Here is a 19978-nt window from a genome sequence, read left to right on the forward strand (position 1 = left end):
CTCATCAAAGACAGAAGTAAAAGCTAAAGAAGTGCTGATCAAATGATCCTTCTGGTGGGCAGAAAAGCATTCAGAACCTTCATATGTGTACTTGTAGTGGCCACAAAACAGTAGTCTTTGTTGAAGAAAATAATCTTCCTAAAGTTAACCATGTAAATCCATTTTGGGGATGGTTAATCAAAAGAAACTAAGTAAAGCTTTTTAAAGTGATAAAGTTCACATAATGTTTTAATGAAATAAAAGACAAGATTGTTTCTGAGTAAATCATTTAAGTGGAAATATAAGTAACACATGCAGGATTGTTTTGTTGTTGTTTAGTTGCTAAGTTGTGTCTGACTCTTTTGCCACCTCATGGACTGTAGCCTGCCAGGCTCCTCTGTCCATGGGATTTCCCAGGCAAGAATACTAGCATGGGTTGCCATTTACTTCTCCAGGGGATCATCCCTACCCTGGTATCAAACTTGCATCTCCTGAATTGCAAGCAGATTCTTTACTGCTGAACCACCAGGGAAGACCTTCTATTACAGCTAGAATTAAACTAATAAATGAAGCAATCAATATATCTATTTACTTGTGAGAAATATATTTTTATTTTATTTTCTGTTCTCTGTATTTTATCGCTTTTTCCAGGCCAACTGAATTCCACCCCTAAAACTACAAGGAACAAGTACCTGTATCATTCTTTTTTCTTTTTTTATTTGTGTGGAATTCAATGGAAGATAATTATGGTTTGTTTCTACAGTATCTACTGTGAATGATCTTCTAAAATTCCATTATAGAAATGTTTTTGCTATGTCCCATAGATTTGGGATCCTTGTGTGTTTATTTTTATCTTAAGGTACTTTTTGATTCCTTTGATTTTTTTCAGTAATCTATGGTTGCTTAGTAGCATATTGTTTAGCCTCCATGTATTGGTGGGCTTTTGTATTTTTTCCTTGCAATTGATTTCTGGTCTCAAAGCATTGTGGTCAGAAAAGATTTTTGATATGATTTTAATTTTCTTACATTTATTGAGACAAACTTTGTATCCTAGAATGTGATCTATCCTGGAGCATATTCCAAGTGCACTTGAAAATAATGTATATTCTGTTCCTTTTGGATGGAATATTTTCTATAATTCTACTAAGTCAATCTGGCTAATGTGTCATTTAAAGCAAGTGCTTCCTTATTACTTTCTTCCTGGTTGATCTATCCATTTATCTAAGTAGGGTGTTACTCCAGGTAGCTCTTGACTTCCTACTTTTGCATTCCAGTCCCCTATAATGCAAAGGACATCATTTTTGGGTGTTAGTTCTAGAAGGTCTTGTAGGTCTTCAGAGAACCATTCAATTTCAGCTTCTTCAGCACTACTGGTTGGGGCATAGACTTGGATTACTGTGATATTTAATGGTTTGTCTTGGAAAAGAACAGAGATCATTCTGTTGTTTTTGAGATTGATCCAAGTATGCATTTTGGACTCTTTTGTTGACTATGATGGCTACTCCATTTCTTCTAAGGGATTCTTGCCCAAAATAGTAGATATAATGGCCATCTGAGTTAAATTCACCCATTCCAGTCCATTTTAGTTCACTGATTCCTAAAATATTGACATTCACCCTTACCATCTCCTGTTTGACCACTTCCTTGATTTTGCCTTGGTTCATGAACCTAACATTCCAGGTTCCTATGCAATATTGCTCTTTACAGCATCAGACTTTACTTCCATCACTGGTCACATCCACAACTGGTTGTTGGCTTGCTTTGGCTCTGTCTCTTCATTCTTTCTGGAGTTATTTCTCCACTCTTCTCCAGTCATATATTGGGCACTTACTGACCTGGGGAGTTCATCATTCAGTGTCATACCTTTTTGCCTTTTCATACTGTTCATGGGGTTCTCAAGGCAAGAATACTGAAGTGATTTGCCATTCTCTTCTCCAGTGGACCACGTTTTGTCAGAACTCTCCTCCATGACCCTTGGGTGCATCTTGGGTGACCCTACACAGCATGGCTCATAGTTTCATTGAGCTAGACAAGGTTGTGGTCCATGTAATCAGTTTGGTTTGTTTTCTGTGATTATGGTTTTTCATTTTGTCTGCCCTCTGATGGATAAGGATAAGAGGGTTATGAAAGCTACCTGATGGGAGAGAGGGGGAAACTGAGGGGGAAACTGGGTCTTGTTCTGATGGGTGGGGCCATGTTCAGTAAATCTTTAATCCAATTTTCTGTTGATGGGCCAGGCTGTGTTCCCTCCCTGTTGCTTGATCTGAGGCCAAACTATGGAGGAGGTCAATCTAATCACACTAGGACCACAGCCTTGTCTAACTCAATGAAACTAAGCCATGCCCCTGGGGCAACCCAAGACGGGTGGGTCATGGTGGAGAGATTTGACAGAATGTGGTCCACTGGAGAAGGGAATGGCAAACCACTTCAGTATTCTTGCCTTGAGAACCCCATGAATAGTATGAAAAGGCAAAATGATAGGATACTGAAAGAGAAACTCCCCAGGTCAGTAGGTGCCCAATATGCTACTGGAGATCAGTGGAGAACTAATTGCAGAAAGAATGAAGGGATGGAGCCAAAGCAAAAACAATACCCAGCTGTGGATATGACTGGTGATAGAAGCAAGGTCTGATGCTGTAAAGAGCAATATTGCAGAGGAACCTGGAATGTCAGGTCCATGAATCAAGGCAAATTGGAAGTGGCCAAACAAGAGATGGCAAGAGTGAATGTCAACATTCTAGGAATCAGTGAACTGAAATGGACTGGAATGGGTGAATTTAACTCAGATGACCATTATATCTACTACTGCGGGCAGGAATCCCTCAGAAAAAATGGAGCGGCTATCATGGGCAACAAAAGAGTCCAAAATGCAGTACTTGGATGCAATCTCAAAAACGACAGAATGATCTCTGTTCGTTTCCAAGGCAAACCATTAAATATCACAGTAATCCAAGTCTATGCCCCAACCAGTAACGCTGAAGAAGCTGAAGTTGAATGGTTCTATGAAGAACTACAAGACCTTTTAGAACTAACACCCAAAAAAGATGTCCTTTTCATTATAGGGGACTGGAATGCAAAAGTAGGAAGTCAAGAAACACCTGGAGTAACAGGCAAATTTGGCCTTGGAATACGCAATGAAGCAGGGCAAAGACTAATAGAGTTTTGCCAAGAAAATGCACTGGTCATAACAAACACCCTCTTCCAACAATACAAGAGAAGACTCTATACATGGACATCACCAGATGGTCAACACCAAAATCAGATTGATTATATTCTTTGCAGTCAAAGATGGAGAAGCTCTATACAGTCAGCAAAAACAAGACCAGGAGCTGACTGTGGCTCAGACCATGAACTCCTTATTGCCAAATTCAGACTTAAATTGAAGAAAGTAGGGAAAACCACTAGACCATTCAGGTATGACCTAAATCAAATCCCTTATGATTATACAGTGGAAATGAGAATTAGATTTAAGGGCCTAGATCTGATAGAAAGAGTACCTGATGAACTATGGACTGAGGTTGGTGACATTGTATAGGAGACAGGGATCAAGACTATCTCCATGGAAACGACATGCAAAAAAGCAAAATGGCTGTCTGGGGAGGCCTTACAAATAGCTGTGAAAAGAAGAGAAGCAAAAAGCAAAGGAGAAAAGGAAAGATATAAGTATCTGAATGCAGAGTTTCAAAGAATAGCAAGAAGACATAAGAAAGCCTTCTTCAGCGATCAATGCAAAGAAATAGAGGAAAACAACAGAATGGGAAAGACTAGGGATCTCTTCAAGAAAATCAGAGCTACCAAGGGAACATTTCATGCAAAGATGGGCTCGATAAAGGACAGAAATGGTATGGCCCTAACAGAAGCAGAAGATATTAAGAAGAGATGGCAAGAATACACAGAAGAACTGTACAAAATAGATCTTCACGACCCAGATAATCACAATGATGTGATCACTGACCTAGAGCCAGACATCCTGGAATGTGAAGTCAAGTGGACCTTAGAAAGCATCACTATGAACAAAGCTAGTGGAGGTAATGGAATTCCAGTTGAACTATTCCAAATCCTGAAAGATGATGCTGTGAAAGTGCTGCACTCAATATGCCAGCAAATTTGGAAAACTCAGCAGTGGCCACAAGACTGGAAAAGGTCAGTTTTCATTCCAATCCCAAGAAAGGTAAAGCCAAAGAATGCTCAAACTACCGCACAGTTGCACTCATCTCACATGCTAGCAAAGTAATTCTCAAAATTCTCCAAGCCAGGCTTCAACAGTACATGAACTGTGAACTTCCAGATGTTCAAGCTGGATTTAGAAAAGGCAGAGGAACCAGAGGTCAAATTGCCAACATCTGAAGGATCATCAAAAAAGCAAGAGTTCTAGAAAAACATCTACTTTTGCTTTATTGACTATACCAAAGCCTTTGACTGTGTGGCTTACAATAAACAGCGGAAAATTCACAAGAAATGAAAATACCAGACCGCCTGACCTGCCTCCTGAGAAATCTGTTTGCAGATCAAGAAGCAACAGTTAGAACTGGACATGGAACAACAGACTGGTTCCAAATTGGGAAAGGAGTATGTCAAGGCTGTATATTGTCATCCTGCTTATTTAACATATGCACAGTACATCATGCAGAATTCCAGGCTGGATGAAGCTCAAGCTAGAACCAAGATTGCCAGGAGAAATGTCCATAACCTCAGTTGTACAGATGACACCACCCTTATGGCAGAAAGTGAAGAAGAACTAAAGAGCCTCTTGATGAAAGTGAAAAAGGAGAGTGAAGAAGTTGGCTTAAAACTAAACATTCAGAAAACTAAGATCGTGGCATCTGGTCCCAGCACTTCATGGCAAATAGGTGAGAAAACAGTAGAAACAATGAGAGACTTTATTTTTTTCAGGCTCCAAAATCACTGCAGATGGTAACTGCAGCCATGAAATTAAAAGACACTTGCTCTTTGGAAGAAAAGTTATGACCAACCTAGACAGCATATTAAAAAGCAGAGCATTACTTTGCTAACAAAGGTCCATCTAGTCAAAGCTATGGTTTTTCCAGTAGTCATGTATGGATGTGAGAGTTTGCCTATAAAGAAAGCTGAGCTCCGAAGAATTGATGCTTTTGAATTGTGGTGTTGGAGAAGACTCTTGAGAGTCCCTTGGACTGCAAGGAGATCTAACCAGTCAATCCTAAAGGAAATCAGTCCTGAATATTCATTGGAAGGACTGGGGCTGAAGCTGAAACTCCAATACTTTGGCCACCTGATGTGAAGAACCGGGTCATTGGAAAGACCCTGATGCTGGGAAAGATTGAAGGTGGGAGGAGAAGGGGACAACAGAGGATGAGACGGTTGGATGGCATCACTGACGCGATGGACATGAATTTGAGTAGGCTCCGGGAGTTGGTGGTGGACAGGGAGACCTGGCATGTTGCAGTCCATGAAGTCACAAAGAGTCGGACATGACTGAGTAACTGAACTTGAGAGAGTCATTTCCTAGGCAGGTTGATAGGGAGTCTAGGGGTCCCCAAGGAGAGAGGGGTCTGGAATTCTCAAGGAGGAAGAAAGGACAAACTTTTTTTCTTTCTCCACATTCCTTAGGATTATATAACAATAATGTATCCTGCCTAAGGACAGTCTCTGGATCAAACCTTCTGGCTAATTCTGTTATCTTAAAATGTAAATTATGGGAGGTGTTTACAACCTCCAGACATTCTTTGGAGTATATAACTTCATGGTTAACACTAGCAAGGGGGTACTCTTTCTACCCTCTTCTGATGCCTATGTCAGAAGCTTTCTCTATCTCCTTTATACTTTAATAAAACTTTATTACACAAAAGCTCTGAGTGATCAAGCCTTGTCTCTGGCCCCGGATTGAATTCTTCTCCTCCGGGGGCCAAGAATCCCGGTGTATTCGCGTGATTCAACAACAACCTTTCAAACTGAACTGAACTGATATATGTATGGTTATCTTAAGTTACTTATCTATTTAAATGCATTTTTACAACTCTGCATTTTCCCTCACAATGTGTGCAGATTTTACATCATATTTTACACCATTTTGTTTTGTGTATCCCTTAATATAGCCTCCCAGGTAACTCTGTGGTAAAGACTCCATCTGCCAATGCAAGAGAAACAGGTTTGATCCCTGGGTCAGGAAGATTCCCTTTGAGAAGGAAATGGCAACTCACTCCAGTATTCTTGCCTGGGAAGTCCCAAGGACAAAGGAGCCTGGTGGGCTACAGTTCATGAGGTCGTAAAAGAGGCAGACATGACTTAGCAACTAAAACAACAACAATTCTTAAACTACTCATTGTGGATATAGATAATTTTACCCCCTTTGTCTTTTAACCTTCCTTATACTTTATACATTGTTTATTTACTACCTTTACTGCATATTTGCTTTCACCAATGAGATTTTTACTTTTGTGATTGGCTTGTAAAATTTTATATTTTGAGTTGTAGCCTTTTCTTTTTTGTTTTTAACATTTAACATTTGTTGTAAAGTTGGTTTAGTGGTGTTGACTTCTTTTAGTTTTTGCTTGTTTATAAAATTTTGATCTCTCCATTGAATCTCAATGAAATACTTACCAGGTAGAGTATTCTTGGTTATAAGTTTTTCTCTTCATCGCTTTAAATATATCATGCCACCCCTTTCTGGCCTGCAGATTTTCTGCTGAGAAGTCAGCTGATAGTCTTATGAGAATTTCCTTGTGTGTAAATTTTTGTTTTTCCCTTGCAGATTTTAATATTCTCTCTTATCTTTACTTTGGCATTTTAATTAAAAGGTGTTTTTGTGAGTTCCTTTTTGGGTTGATTCTATTCAAGACTCTCTGTATTTCCTGGACCTGTATGTCTGTTTAATTTCCCAGGTTAAGGATGTGTTCAGTTGTTATGTCTTCAAATATGTTCTCTGTCTCTTTCTCTCTCTTTTCCTATGAGGCCTCTATAATGCAAATATTGGTATGCTTGATGTTGTCTCAAAGTTCCTTTAAATTGTCTTCATTTCTTTTTATTATTTTTTCCTGCTCAGTTTCAGTGACTTCAACTATTCTGTCCTCTAATTCAATGATCCATTCTGCTGCACCATCTAATCTAATGTTGACTCCTACTTCTTTATTTTTTATTTCAATTATTATATTCTTCAGCTCTGTTTGGTTCTTCTTTATATCTTCTGACTCTTTGTTAACTTTTCACCATGTTCATCCATTTTTGTCCCAAGTTCTATTATCATTATCTTGGACTATTTATCAAGTTAATTGTCTATCTCCACTTCACTTATTTCCTCTTCTGGGATTTTATCTTTTTCCTTCTTTGGGATTATTTCTTCTGTTGCCTCATTTTACCTAACTTGCTTTTGCTGTCTATCTGGGCTTCCCTGGTGGTTCAGCTGCTAAAAAATCCACCTGCAATGTGGGATACCTGTGTTTGATCCCTGGGTTGGGAATATCCCCTGGAGAAGGGAATACCCACTCCAGTATTCTGGCCTGGAGAATTCCATGGAGTCTATAATCCATGGGGTTGCAAAGAGTCAGATAGACTATATTTAACAGGTTGGTTGTGTTTCCTGACCTTAGAGAAATGGCTTTTTGTAGGAAATGTCCTATGCAACTCAGCAGCACATTCCCCTCTGGTCACCAGAGCTATATATTTTAGAGGTGCTCCTTATTTGGGTTATGTGGGTCCTTCTGGCCCTGGATTTGGTTGGTTGTCATGCCTTGCCTTCAGAGGAGGCTCCCAGCCATTAGAGGGCAGGGTTGAGTCACAAGGCTGCTGGCCACATTACCTCAGGCAGTCCCAGTGTAGTTCTGATCTACTGGTGGTAATAGATGGGTTCTGGAGTGCATGAATATGGTGCCAACAATCTCAGATCTAGTATTGGCTTGTTGGTGGGTAGGATTGGTTCTTGATGTGGCTGGTTGTTGGATTCAGGCTGCCTCAAAGCAGATGTTGGCCCACTGGTGAGTGTCCTGAGTTGTCCAAGCTGTCTTATCTTATCTGTCTCATCACAGATCTCTGAGGTTCTGTTTAATTTTTTTCAGTCTTTTTTTCCCTGCTTCTTAGACTAGATAAAGCTTCCCTGGTGGCTCAGAGGGTAATCTCAATTGATCTATGTTTAAGTTTATGGATTCTAATTTCTGTCTCCTTGAACCAGTTGTTGAGCTAGTAAATTTTTCATTTTGGTTATACTTTTCTAATCCAGAATTTCTATACATTCCTTTTTATAATTTTTTACCTGTTTATTGATATTTAGTGATACATCACCCTTAATATACTTTTCTTTAATTTTTTAGACATGGTTTCTTTTAGAATATTTTTCTGGGATTTCCCAGTTATTCTTTAAAATTGTAATGCTTGTGTTCACATCTTTATTACTCACAAGAAAAGAATTAGGGGCAGGGTTTTCACCATAAGAAAGCTTCCTGTTCCTCAACATAGCAGCAGTACTTCTCACTGACTCAGAGACTGCTGGGCATCTAATCCTAATACCTTTTATTCACAATGAATTCTTTCTCCATCTCAGAAACAGTTCCCAAAACCAGGCATAATATATTCATAGTATCTGTTTCCATTTCCTTTTGAAAACTGAGTTTTCTCTGCCTCATTAACCAAGGCAATATCACTCACGTGGGTAGCAGACTCTTGAGTGTGGGCTTAGAAGCTGGAATATAAATAGAAGGAAGTTCTGTCCTAAGAGAAATCAGGGAAGACTTTTGATACCTAGAGCCATAGGAAAGAGATGAATATTGTCACATGAGGTGGTGGGGGCGGGGGGTGGATAGGGAGTGGTGACAACCCATGCCAATAAAGCTTTTTATTTTCCTGACTCAGGAGCTGAGGGAGAAGTTATGAGAGGAGAAGGTGATTTTTATAGAGATTCATGAGAGACAAAAAGAGAAGAGACTCCCCTGGTGGCTCAGACGGTATAGAATCTGCCTACAATGCCGGAGACCCGGGTTCGATCCCTGGATCGGGAAGATCTCCTGGAGAAGGAAATGGCAACCCACTCCAGTATTCTTGGACAGAGGAGCCTGGTAGGTTACAATCCATTGGGTCGCAATGAGTCGGACATGACTGAGTGACTTCACTTTCACTTTCTTTCATGAGAGACAAAAAGAGAAAAGAGAAGGCTTAGTGCTCAAAATATGTTTTGTGTGTGAATACATTATTATGTGCGCGTGGATGGGAGTGGGGAGGAATGGCTACGTATGTAGTAACTGGAGGCTGGTTAATGATCCCACTCCAGAGAAGCTAAGCCCAACTGTACTTTTTCTGAGAACAGTACTTGCCCCAAGTCCTAGCCCATTCCACTCCACCCCATTATCCAGCTCCTCATGCTTCCCGTCTGGGTACAAGGATTAGGTAGCCCTGGTTTCAGTTCCCTAACCCTGGTCCATTTGGCTAATTAAGTGTAATTCTAGGAGGCTCTGGGTAAAGATCACCAACCGTAACTTGTAAGACAGAACATAAGAGTCCAAAAGACACTAAATAGACCAGCAATAACAGACGTGAAGAAGGAACTCACTTTCAAACGAACTATTCATCTTAAACTATGCTGTGAACTGATAGAGAATTGCTTTTCCAGGATTCCAACAAGAAGAAGACATTAAAGGAGAAAAATGGAAACCATAAGCACCAGGTGAGAAGTGCTTTCCCTCTATTTAAAATTGTACATAGAGAAATGAGTTTATAGGAAGATCAAAGTGATTTGTGTCTGTTTTTTTTTTTTTTCACTTTAATACATAAATAGTATTAACTTTGAAACTGCTTGATGATTTTACAGGAAAGTTATTTTTTAATTTTCCCACTCCAGCTGTTTGAGGAGGTGGATATTAGGGATTTAGATGCTGAGAGGAAAGATTTTTAGAAATTTACCATACTTCTGTGGAAAGCAGTCTTTTCACTTGATCTCATTGTAGATAAACATATGCATGGCATACTTAAGTAACAGGACATAAAGACTGGGAAATGTTAGTAACACCCCCAAAAGAAGAGCTAACTAAATTTTCTTGCAAGTCAGCAGGTAACTTTTAAGACCCTGTATATAAATCCTGCAACAGGACAGCAGGCAGATACGGTTAAGTAAAATTTTATGCACTGACCGGAGGTTGAATAGAATTGTCACACAAGGAAGTTCAAAAATCAAGATTACATTTTAACGAATTTTCATTGCAAGTGGTTATTGAGTAACATTTTTGGCAGGAAATGCTCCTTTTAGTTTCAGAATTCAGAGAATGAAATACTCCAAATGCTGGTGAAGGTTTTATCATCAAATTTCATGGGCTTTCCACTCCATTCCTGTTATCCAGCTCCTCATGCTTCCCCTCTGGGTACAAGGATCAGGTCACTTTTCACTTTTTCTCTCAAATGCACTTGGCTCAAAATCAATGACAAATAAATGCCAGCCTGTAGTCTCTTTACCTATATAAGGTTAGATGAAGAGGACATTATTTTTGGGTCTGCATGTTAACCATGTAGCTATCCAAATTGTTGGTAACTAGCAGTTTAAGTTTAATGTATTTGAAATGGTGACTTAGTAAACAGAAAATGAAAGAAATGTAATAAGCACTGCTTCTGAAGTGAGCCCAAGTAACTCAAACTGGGCAGCCAGAAACCTATTGGAAGCAAATGAATTATTTGCACATTAGTTAGTTGGGTTTGTATTATTACTTGCAACTCACTTGCCTTTTAAGTTTGATTTGTTCTTAGGCTCTTCTTGATCATTAAGAAGTTCTTCATTTTTTTGTGTAGTCAAATCTGTTGGGATTTTTGGTGGGTTTGCTTATCATTACAAACTGAGATATACCTGAAACACATGAATGATGTAATAAGTACTCAAGACCTGTTGTTTTCTGGTCATTTAAAAATAATTTTATTAAAGATATTTAACTCAAATCCATCTTAAGTCAGTTTGATTAATGGTAAAGGCAATAACTAATGTTCTATAAGGAACAGCAGAATTTAAAAATATCATGATAACTTCTTGTTAAGGATTTTTTCATGGGGGAAGTATCATTTGAATTTAGCTAGATGGTTTAATCAAAAGTTGAATGTGGGGTGACATGCTGAGGACAAAAAGTGTGATAGGTAAAGAAATCATTATGTTAAGGTTTCTTCTTCTTAACTTACTGCTGCTTCTAAAATGCAAAATGGAGAAGATTGTCACCAGATAATTCAGAATCTAGTGACCAGTATGTAAAAAAATAATAATGAAGGGGAGTGTTAAGCACAATTATAGAGTGTTACGGAATGAATGATAGTTAGCTTGTTACTCTTGCATGTTTCTCTTTTGACTTCTCTTGGTATTTTCTGTCTTTCCTTGAGGGCAGGGGTCTTTCCTTGAGGGCAGGGACTACATCACCCATAATAACTAAAATATCTATGGTTATTTATAACTGGCGTTGTATCTATATGTTCTCTTTTGATATTCACAATGCCCTGTGAGTCAGGTACCATTAAGCCCATTTTTTCAGATGAAAATCCTAAGCAGGAAGGTAAATGCTAAAAGACTACACTTCCTGAAAGTAACCCAGGTAGGACATCATCACAGTCTCTTGTTGACTGATGAAATACTGTGTATGCAACAAATGTGTTATCTGTATTTAAATATTCTACAATGTTGTGTACATAGTTCCAGGCTAATACAGTTTTGAAATTATGTGTTCATAATTTGAACATGAAAAATCAAGAGAAGTAGATGAAAACAGAGAACATATCCTGAGGTAAATAAAGTACATGAAGATTTTTTTTTTCAACTTTCACATTTCAGTAAAACAGAAATACATGGAAGTGTATAAATGTAAGGATATAGTTTGATTCATTTGCATAGTGATCACACCAATATATCCAGCACAGATCAAGAACAGAACATTAACAGCATCCCAAAGCCTTACTCCTGCCCACTCCCTTTCACTGTCCTCTCCTAAGAGTGCCACCGTCTTAACTGCTTACACTGTGGATTCATTTTATCTGTCATTAACTCTCTCTTACCAAACATGATATTGTCCACCTTCCATGTTAGTTATTCTGGTGCAGGTGTTGTTCAGGGTTTGGTTTGCATTTTTTTGATGAGTAAAGAAGCCAGACATCTTAAATATTTACCAGCCATTTAGACATTCTCTCTTGTGATGAGCATACTCAAATATTTTGCATAATAATTATTATTTTTTTGGCCATCTCCACATGGAATCTTAGTTCCCCAACCAGGAATCAAGCACATGCCTCCTACAGTGGGAATGCAGAGTCTTAACTACTGGATTGCCACAGAAGTCCTTCAACTGTCTATTGAGTTGCTTGACTTTGTCTTACTGATTTGTAGAAGTATACATACATTAGAATACAAGTTTTTTGTTTTATATATAGTAAATATCTTCTTTCACTCTGTGGGTTGCCTTTTTACTTCTGAAAATGTATTTTTTAAACGGGTCAATTTTCATTTCTTTATCATTTTATATTCTTATGAATGGAATAAGACATCAGATAATGATGTGTGTCCTGTCTAAGAAATCACTGGCTACTCCAGCCAAATAAATGCTTCACAACACTTTATTTTTAAAGCTCTGTTTTATCTTTCACGTATATTTAATGCATTTGAAATAGATTTTTTGCCTCTGGTCTACAATGGAGGTTCACATATAAGTTTTCCAAAGAGTTGTCCAATTTACACATCATTTATTGGAAAGATCATCTTTTCCCCAATTCTATGTACTCTCTGTTTCATTTGTCATAAATATCAGATACTATGGGTTTCCCTGGTGGTTCAATGGTAAAGAATCCACCTGACAATACAGGAGATGCGTGTGTAATCTCTGAGTTGGAAAGATTCCCTGGAGACGGAAATGGCAACCCATTCCAGGATTCTTGCCTGGGAAATAACATGGACAAAGGAGCCTGGTGGGCTATAGAACATGGGCTTGCAAAGAGCCAGACATGATTTAGCGACTAAACAACAACAATTAGATGACTATATATGTCTGGGTCTATTTCTTACTTATTTCATCATATTTATCTATTTGCTTATCCTTAAATCAGTATCACATTGTATTACTTAGTTTATATCTGGATAGCAAGTCTTCAGTTTATTACTTTGACATTTTTAGAGTCAACTTGTCATTTTCCAGAATTAAAAATTTTTTTAAACTGCTTTAAGTTATATCAGATTTGTATAAAGTCTAAAAAGTAGCTTGGAAAGTATTGGCATCTTTATGCTTTTTCCTATTTATAATCTAATATATCTTTCCACTTTAATTTTTCAAATATGTTTTGTAGATTTCAGTGAAGAAGTTTTATGTATCTTTATGTATCTGTCTATTCCTATGGATTTTTTTTTTAATTTATGGAGGGTATTGCAAACAGTACTTTCAAGTTTATATTTTACATTTAATTATTGAAGATATATATATGTGTGTGTGTGTGTGTGTGTGTGTGTATATGTACACCCCTTACCAGGTTTGCTCTATTAACATCTTGCATTAGTATGGTACATTTGTAATAATTATTAAATCAAATTTGATACATGGTTCATAACTGAAATCTACAGTTTATTCAGATTTCCTTAGTTTTTATTTAAAGTCTTTTTCTGCTTAAGTATCCCATCCAACATACATTACATTTTTTTTTGTTTCTTCTTAGGCTTCTATCACCTGGCAGCTTCTCAGAATTTACTTGTTTCTGATGGTCTTGATTATCTTGAGGTGTGTTGGTCGAGTACTTCATAGAATTACCCTCAATCAAAATTTGTCTGATGTTTTTCTCATTATTAGATGGGTTATGAATTCTGGGGAGGAAGATCACAAAGGTAAAACGTCATTTTAATTATATCATGTTAAATATACATAGTATCTGTCACCCTCTTCTCCTCCTGCCCTCAATCTTTCCCAGCATCAGGGTCTTTTCCAATGAGTCTGCTCTTCACATCAGGTGGCCAAAGTATTGGAGCTTCAGCTTTAGCATCAGTCCTTCCAATGAATATTTAGGGTTGATTTCCTTTAGGATTGACTGGTTTGACCTCCTTCCTATCCAAAGGACCCTCAAGGGTCCTTCAGCACCGCAGCTTGAAAGCATCAGTTCTTTGATGCTCAGCCTGCTTTATGGTCCAACTCTCACATCTCTACATGACTACTGGAAAAACCATAGCTTTGACTATGTGGACCTTTGTGAACAAAGTGATGTCTCTGCTTTTTAAAACACTGTCTAGGTTTTTGAAAAGTTTATCCATGTCCTTTTGTGGTTTAGTAGCTCAGTTCTTTTTATGGCTGAAAAATATTGTAGTATAAATGTCATTTTTTTAAACATTTACCTACCAAAGGCGTCTTGGTTGTTTTCAATTTTTTGTGATTACAAGTAAGGAGGTTATAAACATTTTCATGCATATTTCTGTGTGGATATGTGTTTTAGAAGAAGTTGGGTGAATACCTAGAAACACAAGTGTTGGATTATATAGTAAGCATATCTTTAGTTTTGTAAGAAACTGTCATGCAAAGTAACTACACCATTTTACATTATCATTAGCAATGAATGAGGGCTCCTGTTTTTGGCCACATTCTCACCAGCATTTAGTACTGTAATTTTTTTAAACCACTCCAATAATTCTGTAGTAGAATTTCACTATTGTTTTAATTTTCAGTTTCCAGATTACAAGAGATTTTGTGCATTTTTTCCTGTGCTCATTTACCATTTGTATCAATATATCTTCTTCAATGAGGTGTCTGTTTAGACTTTAGCCTAATTTTTAATTAAGTTGTCTGTTTTCTCATTAAAAAAAAAATGTTTTGGATACAAGTCTTCTTTGGTCTAAATGTTCATGACCCCCTCCAAATTCATATATTAAAATCCTAACTCCCAAAAGTTATGGTATGAGCAGACGGGGACTTTGGGAGGTGGTCAGGTCATGAGGGTAGAGCTCTGATGCATGGGATTAGCACACTAAAGAAAGATCCACAAAGAATTTGGCCCCATCACCATAAGAAAATACAATGAGAAGTCAACAAACCACAAAAGGCCCTCACCCAATCATGCTGGCACCCTAATCTTGCACTTCCACTTTCAGAACTGTGAGAAATATATTTCAGTTGTTTATAAGCCACCCAGTATGTGGTATTTTGTTAAAGCAGCCTGAAAGAACTAAGAAAAAAGTCCTACCTTACATACATATTTTACAAATATGTTCTTCCAATCTGTGGCTTGTCCTTATAGTCTTTAAAAATTGTCTTTCACAAAACAAAAGTTTTTAATTTTAATGATGTCCAACTCTTCCATTTTTTTTTTCATTCATGGATCATACTTTTTGTATTGTATCTAATGGCTCATCACCAATCCCAAGATTACCTAGATTTCCTCTTATTTTTTCTAGATGTTTTACAGCTCTGCATTTTTTTACTGATCTGTAAATCTATTTGAGTCAATTTTGTGAAAGTTAGATGTCTGTTAATTTTTTTAGCATATTGATGTTTTGAAAGGTTAATAACAACCCCCTTACTCCCAAATTTATATCTACCTGGAACCTTAGACATGATCTTACTTAGAAATAGGGTCTTTGCAATAAGAATCTCAGGATGAAATCATCCTGGGTTAGGGTTAAGGACACCAGAAACTGATGTCCTTAAAGAATAGAATAGGACAAACAGAGACAGAGTAGAACAGCATATGAAGATGGAGGCAGATGTTACAGTGATGCATCTACAAATCAAGGAATGCCAAGATTTACTGGAAACCATTAGAAGCTTGGAGAGAAGGAACCAACACTGCTGTCACCTTGACTTAGGAGAAACTTGTATACAGGTCAAGAAATAACAGAGTGAGACATGAAAAAACAGACTGATTCAAAATTGGGAAAAGAGTATGACAAGGGTGTATACTGTACACCCTGCTTATTTAACTTATATGCAGAGTACATCCTGTGAAATGCTAGCTTGGATGAATCACAAGCTAGAATCAAGACTGCTGGGAGAAATATCAACAACCTAAGATATGCAGATGATACCACTCTAATGGTAGCAAGTGAAGAGGAACTAAAGAGCCTTTTAATGAGGGTAAAAGAGGAGAGTGAAAAAGCTGGCTTAAGACTCAATGTTCAACAAACTAAAATCACGGCATCTGGTTCCATCACTTCACAGCAGATTCAGTTCAGTTCAGTCACTCAATAGTGTCCGACTCTTTGCGACCCCATGGACTGTAGCACGCCAGGTCTCCCTGTCTAGCACCAACTCCCAGAGTTTACTCAAACTCATGTCCATTGAGTCAGTGATGCCATCCAACCATCTCATCCTCTGTTGTCCCCTTCTCCTCCGGCCTTCAATCTTTCCCAACATCAGGGTCGTTTCAAATGAGTAGGGGAGAAAGTGGAAGCAGTGATAGATTTTCTTTTCTTGGGCTCCAAAATCACTGTAGATGGTGACTTCAGCCATGAAGTTAAAAGACACTTGCTCCTCAGAGGGAAAGCTACAACAAACCTAGACAGCATATTAAAAGGAGAGACAACACTTTGCTAACAAGGGTCTGTACAGTCAAAGCTATGGTTTATCCAGTAGTCATGTATGGCTGTGAGAGTTGGCCCATAAAGAAGGTTGAGCACTTAAGAATTGATGCTTTTGAGCTGTGGTGTTGGAGAAGACTCTTGAGAGTTGCTTGAACTGTGAAGAGATCAAATCAGTCAATTCTAAAGGAAATCAACTTCGAATGTTCTTTGGAAGGACTGATATTGAAGCTGAAGCTCCAATACTTTGGTCACCTGACCCAAAGAGCCGACTATTGAAAAAGATCCTGATGCTGGGAAAGATTGGAGGCAGAAGAAGGGGCAAACAGAGAATGAGATGGTTAGATAGTGTCACTGACTCAATGGACAGGAATTTGAGCAAACTATGGGAAACAATGGAGAACACAGAAGCCTGTTGTCCCACAGTCCATGGGGTCACAGAGAGTTGGACATGACTTAGCAACTGAAAAATAACAATAACAACAACTTCTAGATGTAAAAATATTCTATTGTTTTAATCAATCAAGTGTGTAATAGTTTCTTATGGCATCCCTAGGAAAGTAATTAGACACCCAAGTATCACAACCACCTCATTTGTTATAAAGACTTTTTTCTTTTTTGAATTGTTTTTGCATGAAGCTAAAGGAAACTGGAATTAAGTCATTGTCCTTCCACCACATGAGCTAGGCCTCTGGTAAAGTCTTTTCCCCTGGACAGAAGGTCTTTTTATGGAAAATGCAGTGGCCTTATCTTAAAATGGAGACTTTCCTCTTTTCTTGCAAAAGATTAGGAGGTGATTTTTTTGGCTCTTCATCATGAGAACCTGGTGGAATTTCTGCTGGTGAAACCTATGGAATATCGTGATCTTCCCTAAGACTGAGGCCCTGAGTAGTTTGTCACCTATCTAGGTCACACCTAGCCTCCAGAAATTTATTGAAATTACCATTACTCATTTTAGTAGGTTAATTTATATTGTAACTTTTGAATTTGATAAATATTTGTTGATTAGGTATTATATAGCAGAAACTATTTATCAATGGTGAATAAGATAGGAGGGTTCATTTTCTAATGGGGGAAGAGAGAGAAATAAAAAGATAATTATAAAACAGAGAGATAAGTGCTATGATAAGGGTAAGTCTAGGGTAGTATGAGGGCTTCCCCAGTGGCTCAGTGGTAAAGAATCTGCCTGCAATGCAGGAGATGTGGGTTCGACCTCAGGGTTGGGAAGATCCCCTGGAGGAGGTTATAGCAATCAACTCCAGTATTCTTGCCTGGAAAATCCCATGGATGGAGGAATCTGGCAAGCTCCAGTCCATAGCTTTGCAAAGAGTAGGACAGGACTGAAGCGACTGAGCAGGCACGTATAGGGTAATATGAAAGTACATTTCTCTTGATTCATACTGGGTTTTATTTTCATATTATCCATATAGGATAAAGCACAAAAATAATGAGACAGCCTTATTGGGAGAAAATGTGATGATTTTCTGCAATTTAACAACTCCAGCAGATGTTGTCCAAATTACCTGGCAGAAGATCCAAGATTCTTTGCCACAAAATATTGGCACATATACTGTAAATACGGAGAAAAGATTCTTCCACCATACACAGATCGGCTGCACTGCAAGGCCATTGAACCCAATTCCTCATTCATGACTATCCAAGAGGTGACATTTGAAGATGAAGCCTGCTACAAATGTTTATTTAATGTGTTCCTACATGGAAGCCATGGAGGACAAATCTGCCTTACCATTATAAGTATATAAATGTTTCAGTTCAGTTCAGTTCAGTCACTCAGTCGTGTCCGACTCTTTGCGACCCCATGAATCGCAGCACGCCAGGCCTCCCTGTCCATCACCAACTCCCGGAGTTCACACAAACTCAAGTCCATCGAGTCAGTGATGCCATCCAGCCATCTCATCCTCTGTCGTCCCCTTCTCCTCCTGCCCCCAATCCCTTCCACCATCAGAGTCCCTCCAATGAGTCAACTCTTCACATGATGTGGCCAAAGTACTGGAGTTACAGCTTTAGCATCATTCCTTCCAAAGAAATCCCAGGGCTGATCTCCTTTAGAAGGGACTGGTTGGATCTCCTTGCAGTCTTCTCCAACACCACAGTTCAAAAGCATCAGTTCTTTGGCACTCAGCTTTCTTCACAGTCCAACTCTCACATCCATACATGACCACTGGAAAAACCATAGCCTTGACTAGACGGACCTTTGTTGGCAAAGTAATGTCTCTGCTTTTGAATATGCTATCTAGGTTGGTCATGACTTTCTTTTCAAGGAGTAAGCATCTTCTAATTTCATGGCTGCAATCACCATCTGCAGTGATTTTGGAGCCCAGAAAAATAAAGTCTGACACTGTTTCCACTGTTTCCCCATCTATTTCCCATGAAGTGATGGGACCGGATGCCATGATCTTAGTTTTCTGAATGTTGAGCTCTAAGCCAACTTTTTCACTCTCCTCTTTCACTTTCACCAAGAGGCTTTTTAGTTCCTCTTCACTTTCTGCCATAGGGTGGTGTCATCTGCATATCTGAGGTTATTGATATTTCTCCCGGCAATCTTGATTTCAGTTTGTGTTTCAATCAACCTTTGTTGATTTTTGCTATGGTCTCTTTTGTTTCTTTTGCATTTATTTCTGCCCTAATTTTTGAGATTTCTTTCCTTCTACTAACCCTGGGGTTCTCCATTTCTTCCTTTTCTAGTTGCTTTAGGTGTAGAGTTAGGTTATTTATTTGACTTTTTTCTTGTTTCTTGAGGTAAGCCTGTATTGCTATGAACCTTCCCCTTAGCATTGCTTTCACAGTGTCCCATAGGTTTTGGGTTGTTTTGTCTTCATTTTCATTTGTTTCTATACATATTTTGATTTCTTTTGTGATTTGTTGGTTATTCAGCCATGTGTTGTTCAGCTTCCATCTATTAGAATTTTTATTAGTTTTTCTCCCATAATTGACATCTAATCTTACTGCATTGTGGTCAGAAAAGATGCTTGGAATGATTTCAATGTTTTTGAATTTACCAAGGCTAGATTTATGGCCCAGGATGTGATCTATCCTGGAGAAGGTTCCGTGTGCACTTGAGAAAAAGGTGAAAATCATTGTTTTGGGGTGAAATGTCCTATAGATATCAATTAGGTCTAACTGGTCTATTGTATCATCTAAAGTTTGTGTTTCCTTGTTAATTTTCTGTTTAGTTGATCTATCCATAGGTGTGAGTGGGGTATCAAAATCTCCCACTATTATTGTGTTATTGTTAATTTCCCCTTTCATACTTGTTAGCATTTGCCTTACATACTGCGGTGCTCCTATGTTGGGTGCATATATATTTATAATTGTTATATCTTCTTCTTGATCCTTTAATCATTATGTAGTGTCCTTCTTTGTCTCTTTTCACAGCCTTTGTTTCAAAGTCTATTTTATCTGATATGAGTATTGCTACTCCTGCTTTCTTTTGGTCTCTATTTGCGTGGAATATCTTTTTCCAGCCCTTCACTTTCAGTCTGTATGTGTCCCTTATTTTGAGGTGGGTCTCTTGTA

The 19978-nt window shown here is 38.2% G+C and overlaps 2 long non-coding RNA genes across 2 annotated transcripts in view; both read left to right on the forward strand.

Annotated features, from left to right (window-relative positions):
- LOC133232625 (uncharacterized) overlaps positions 1–9612 on the forward strand; it is a 36548-nt gene extending 26936 nt beyond the window's left edge. Inside the window, exons 2-3 of the long non-coding RNA XR_009731414.1 lie at positions 631–667; positions 9554–9612. This is a non-coding gene — a long non-coding RNA (uncharacterized LOC133232625). The remainder of the gene's footprint in view (positions 1–630; positions 668–9553) is intronic.
- Positions 9613–13678: 4066 nt separating this feature from the next.
- LOC133232665 (uncharacterized) lies at positions 13679–18222 on the forward strand. Its single transcript, XR_009731430.1, has 2 exons — positions 13679–13765; positions 17872–18222. It is a non-coding gene; the product is annotated as an uncharacterized LOC133232665 (long non-coding RNA).
- Positions 18223–19978: the final 1756 nt, after the last annotated feature.

Source organism: Bos javanicus, chromosome 1 (assembly GCF_032452875.1).
Source record: "Bos javanicus breed banteng chromosome 1, ARS-OSU_banteng_1.0, whole genome shotgun sequence".
NCBI lineage: Eukaryota > Metazoa > Chordata > Mammalia > Artiodactyla > Bovidae > Bos > Bos javanicus.